Source organism: Panthera tigris, chromosome X (genome assembly GCF_018350195.1).
Source record: "Panthera tigris isolate Pti1 chromosome X, P.tigris_Pti1_mat1.1, whole genome shotgun sequence".
Lineage (NCBI taxonomy): Eukaryota > Metazoa > Chordata > Mammalia > Carnivora > Felidae > Panthera > Panthera tigris.
This window is the reverse complement of record NC_056677.1, coordinates 9,767,997-9,773,996: the sequence shown is the minus strand read 5'-3', so window position 1 is coordinate 9,773,996 and position 6,000 is coordinate 9,767,997. Positions and strand designations below refer to the sequence as shown.

Below are 6,000 nucleotides of genomic sequence, written 5' to 3'. Positions count from 1 at the left end.
GCCAAATCGTTCAATGAGGGTCATCAGTTCAAAGAATGTTTAAGATCAGTTTCTGTACAAGGAAACTTGAAATGCCCTGAAATCTGAGAGCTCGTACATGCAAGAAATTGGATAGGTTTTCCGCATTTGGGAACAGAGTCTAAAAATGTATGCGACGTTTTTGGCAGTGAATGTCATGTCAACTTGAAAATGAATTGGGAAGCTGAAAATCAATTTCTCAACTATCAAGAGTTTTAAAAAATTAACCAAGCGTGCTAGACAGAGGAAAGACTTTCAATTTCTGTGACAGAAAACATGACAAAAGCATTGTCATTTGAACAACTGGTCACAGGAAATGCAGTTTAAAAATGCAGGAAAAAATGTTGTAGAGGTGCGCGAGGGAGTTAACCAACGTATGCTATTTTTCCAGATTTTGTGATGCTTTTGGAATTTGCGAGCTTTTATTCTATTTGTAATTTGTTGCAATCTTTTTTTTTTTTTCTCATTCCAAATCTGTATTTGAATTTTTACAACTAATTTTGAACTCGGAATGTCGTGTTCCTTTTTCTAACAAGGGGCCCTCAACGGGCGCCTGGGTGGCTCATTCGGTGAAGCGTCCGACTGCGGCTCAGGGCATGTTCTCACGGTTCTCGAGTTCGAGCCCCGCGTCGGGCTCTGTGCTGACAGCTCGGAGCCCGGAGCCTGCTTCGGATTCTGTGTCTCCCTGTCTCTCTCTGCCCCTCCCCTGATTGCACTCTGTTTCTCTCTCTCTCAAAAACAAATACACATTAAAAAATTTTAAAATGGGGGGGGCCCTCAAAATCACATGTTAGGCCCACAAAATCTGGATCCACTCCCACCTGCCCAACAGGCACGAGTGCATACATATGTGCGCACGTGGACACCCGTGCACGTGTGCTCCCACGCACACGCAGGCTCACCTCACCATTGCTCCTTCCCCAACAAGTTTTGGCAACAAGTTTTGCCACCCACCGCAGACACTAGACCCCTAGGATATCATCTGACCCTGAGGGAGCTCGGATTCATCGAGCCCGGAGAACACCACCTAAAAAGCTATTGCCACTCTGGACAGACCACTGTGAACGAAGTTGGCTCTGACCCAGAAGACCTCTGGGGAAGCCTCCTTGTTTTCGATCCCAGGCACCTCGGGAGTTCTGAACGGTTTCTGGAGCGTCTGGGGGAGTTAAGCTTGTTCAGCTCTCCAGAGCACCCTGGGGGCTACGGAATCCTCGATGGGTTCTCTAACAAGCTCTCCTTCCCAGCATCTTCTGGGCTCGTGGGGACAGCCCGAGTGCCTCGACTCCTCTGAAGAGCTGCAGGTCCCCGGCTCAGAAACCACCTCACCCTGGGGAATGAGTAGCTGCTGGGTGCCCAGGGAACGTCAGCGGCGAGGAGCTTTCCAGAGACTCTCAGGGTTTAGCGGTTGCTTTGCAACAAGCTGGCAAAGCCCCAAGTAACCCAAGGGCGGGCTTCTAAGGCCGGCTGTATACACAGAACGCAACTCGAGGTAGCGAAATGGCCCTGGGAACGTTTGCTATTTTGTAAGGCACCCCGCGGTACATGGGAGCCAGGACTCACCCCGGGAAGGAGAGAGGGCCAGCAGGGCAGTGAACGTCCACCTGGGTGGCGCTGGCGACAGAGCAAAGTTGAAGGGACGCGCGATTCAGATCTCGGCTCTTTCCCCATCTACAAGGGCTACGCATCTCTCGTCCCGTTTCTTCGTGTGGCCCATGAAATCCACTCAAACGTGGATACGTTGCAGTTTTGCTGAAGATGTAGGGTAACAGGGACTCACCCGATCTGCGACGTGCCGAAGTCCTTTGAAAGCGTGCCTTGGGTGTGTGCTTTCCTTCAAAAGTCTTCGTCCGACCCCCACCTCCTTCTGTCCCGGCCCCAGGCAGCCTCGGTCCCCCAGCTGCCTCTCCCATACGCAATCCGAGCCTCTCCCCACAGATGTCACGATTGCTGGTGTTCCGTCCGGGCACCACGTATCGTTACGGTTCTCCGAATGGGATTTTTACCCTCGCAAGTCAACCTAAAACTTAATTTTCATATTCGCTCCATACAGGCCCATAAAGGAAGTTTGAAAGAATTTATAGACGGCGAAAGAAAAAAACAAAGAACCCGCATCATCATGTCACTCCCACTCCCCGTTGTTCACCTTGTCGCGAATCTTCCCCCAGATTGGATATCCACCGAAGTTTTTGTCTCTTTGTTTTTCACACGTGGTTTTAACCCCTCCGTGTATACGTGTCTACGTAGCGCTTTTCAAACGTGGATCCTAAAAGTTTTCCATGTTACCACATGGGCCTCATACACATTTATTTATTTAATGGTTTTAAACGTTTATTTTTGAGAGAGACAGAGCGTGCGTAGCGGGAGGGGCAGAGAGAGAGGGAGACACAGAATCCGAAGCAGGCTCCAGGCTCCGAGCTGGCAGCACGGAGCCCGATGCTGGGCTTGAGCCCACGAACCGCGAGATCACGGGCCGAAGTCGGACATTTAACCGACTGAGCCACCCGGGTGCCCCACGCCTCGTACACATTTAAAGGCCCGCATGGCACACCCTTAAGTACCCAGTCCATATTGATTTACCATATTAGTTTTCCACTGCTGCTATAACAAATCACAGATTGAAGAGCTGAAAACAACACGGATTTATTAGGTGACCATTCTGGAGGGCAGCCATCCGACGTGGGTCTCACTGGACTAAAGCCCAGGTGTCCGCAAGGCTGCGTTCCTTCTGGAGGCTCCAGAAAGAATATTTCCTTGCCCTCTGCAGGTTCTGAAAGCCACCTGCGTTCCTCAGCTGGTGGCCCTTCCTCTACCTTCGAAGCCAAAAACATTGCTTCTCTCTGTGCCTTTCTTCGGCTTCTACTTTTAAGAACCCTTACGATTGCGGGAGCATCGGGGTGGGAGGGGGCGTTCAGTAATCTCCCTGAGTAGCAATCTTAATTCCACCTGCAACCTTCATCCCACGCAGCCCCACCCCCCCCCCAACCCCCCGGTCATGTCAGGTGACATATTCGAAGGCCCCAGGAATTAGGACGCAGACCTCAGGGTGGCCATTATCCTGCCTTCCATACATAACCACTTATTATTGGACTTGGAGGTTGTTCCTCACTTTTGATGAGACCATTGAAATAAATGTCATTGTTCAGTTTGCTTTTTCCCTGTTTGGTACACCAAGCTTTTCAGAGGCGCCTGGGTGGCTCAGTCGGTTAAGCATCCGACTCTTGATTTCGGCTCAGGTCACGATCTCATGGTTTGTGACTTCGATTTCATGGTTTGTGAGTTGGGCTCTGCGCTGACAGCGCGGAGCCTGCCTGGGATTCTCTCCCCCACCCCCCTCTAGAGAAATAAATAAACTTCAGGGAAAAAAACCCGCAACCTTTTCTAGCTACTAATCTTTCTTCTTAAAAGGAAACATGATGGGCGTGTGAGCATACAGCTGACACCTCAAATCGCGTATGTTGTCTGGATGGCGAAGTGGAGAAGGAAAAAATCAGGAAATTGATTTTGTTACGAATCACGTTGAGAAAGAACACTTTTTTGAAAAATCTTTCAAGTGTCTTTATTTTGAGAGTGAAAGCACGACTAGGGGTGGGGCGGAGAGAGAGAGAGAGACAGGGAGAGAGAGAGGGAGAGAGAGAGAGAGATTCCAAGCAGGCTCTGCAAGGTCAGTGCAGGGGCCAATGCGGGGCTCGAACTCACGAACCGTGAGATCTCGACCTGAGCCGAAATCAAGAGTCAGTCGCTTAACCGACTGAGCCCCCCAGGCGCCCCGTGAAATTTTAATTATGGTTTCAAACTGTAATTTGCCTCCTCCCTCACTCCTGCAGCCCCCTGGCCTCCATGCCCTCTGCCATCGCACAGGCAGGCTCTTACTGTGCGGCCTTTATACCGGCTACTTCATTCCCCAGGAGTATGCCGCCCCACACATCCACCGTTTTCCTTCTTCTCCTCCAGTTTTTTGCTCAAACACCTCTGCGAACATCACCCCCGTGGACCGACCTCTATAAAATTGCACGATCGCCGTGACCGCTGGTGTTCCCTACCCCCGTCCCATTTTCTCTATCACCACTAGAATATAAACTTCAAGAGAAGGGATTTCTATTTTATTTGCTGCCTTGTGCCCGGTGATTAGGATGGGGTCTAGTATGTATTATGGACTCAATAATTTTATTAAATGATCGAACTGATTTTAATGCAGTCCAAGCATGTTATCCGTTGGGTGGTGAAAAAGACTTACCAAAAGGCTCTTTTTTTAGCAGAATGTTCCCCATTAAGGCATACTCTTGACACATGATTTGGACAGTGACAGGCCCCGGGAGGAAAGCAAATCAGCACAAAAGAGAAAGACGTCTGTATTCAAAGAGCAAATGTCTAAGGTGAGTGTGTCGCCTTTACTCTGATTCTTTTTTTGTACATTTATTCATTTTTGAGAGATAGAGAGAGACAGAGCATGAGCGGGGAAGGGGCAGACAGAGAAGGAGACACAGAATCCGAAGCAGGCTCCAGGCTCGGAGCTGTCAGCACAGAGCCCGACGCGGGGCTCGAACCCACGAACCACGAGATCATGACCCGAGCCGGAGTCGGACGCTCAACCGACTGAGCCACCCAGGCGCCCCGCCTTTACTCTGATTCTTAACTTTTTTTTTTTAATGTTTATTTATTTTTGAGAGAGAGGGAGAGAATACGAACGGAGGAGCAGAGAGAGGGGGAGACAGAGGGCCCGAAGCCGGCTCCCTGCATGTCCACACAGAGCCCAACGCGGGGCTCGAACTCTCGAACCGTGAGACCGTGCCCTGATGGATTCGTCTTCGTGAAGTTTCCACGAACGACTTTTGATTGTCCTTCCCACACAAGCAGTGTGGACTCAGCACCGCCCCGCTCTGCTCGGACACGCTGTGATTTTACACTCGTGTGTTTGTAACTGTTGTCTAATTGTATTCCCCTACTCGGCAGCTGCTAGCCCCCAGCTTCCTGGCTGTTCTCTCAGCTTCCTCTTCCTTCTGCTCCTTCCACTCTGGGCCCATGTTATTTCTCTTAAAGCAAGCTTTCAAAACATCGAGACAGATAAAGATCTGAGGACCATAACTCTTGGATACTCCTTAAGGACAATCTCTTTTTTGTCTTGGATCCTGTATCCCTAACAATGAAACTGTGCCAAGAATCTATTTCAAAAGCCAAGGCAGGATATATCCCTGTGCGACTCGCGGCAGATAAACAGCTTTCAGTTTAATCCCAACAAGAATAAGCAAATGGACACCGATACTCGGTTTAGCATTTCACTAACGTAATCCCTTTCCTGTGCAGTGATACTGTTCTGTGACTTACTTGTGTGTGTGTGTGTGTGTGTGTGTGTGAAGGACTGTGGTTGTGGGTAGATACATATTTATTCTCCTGGGACATGAGGCTTTCGGCTCTGGGGGCATTCAAGGGCTTTTAGAAAATGCATGTGAATGTTCTAGCAAAAGAAATCATAGGTCATGCTTATCTTTGGTGAAAGCCACATGTGCGCTGGATGATTTCTCACTCACAAAGATAAATCGTCTCCTTCAAGTCGAGCCCACTGCCAGGGAAGTGTGGGGGGAAGTTATTCCAGGTGGTTTCAGCCCAGGCCTCTCTTGTTGCACTCCCATCTTGCGTACCAGCTGGGGTTGAGATGAGAGGAGACACAAAGGGTCAGCTTGAGGTCAATGCCAGCCCAGGACATCCGATTTGGCCCCGGGTTAATTACTGGTGGGGAGAAGTTGGCCAGTTCCAAGAGAGTTCTCAGATTCAATGTGAATCTGTACGTTGGGCAGTTTGTGTGGAGACCAGAGTATGGAACTGGGAATCAGGGTCACAGTTGTCCAGTTAACGATTCTAGATGTGAGACTCCTCCGGTAGATCCAAACCGAGGTTGGCAAGACCAAGGACAATCTATGGGATTGATAGTATTTCAGTTTGAGGATAAATTTGGAAGACTCACAACCCCAGATATTTGGAAAATGG

General features: G+C 49.5%; 1 non-coding gene across 1 annotated transcript; it reads right to left on the bottom strand.

Moving 5' to 3' along the window:
* Positions 1-4,541: 4,541 nt before the first annotated feature.
* TRNAR-CCG lies at positions 4,542-4,626 on the bottom strand. Its single transcript has one exon. It is a non-coding gene; the product is annotated as a tRNA-Arg (tRNA).
* Positions 4,627-6,000: the final 1,374 nt, after the last annotated feature.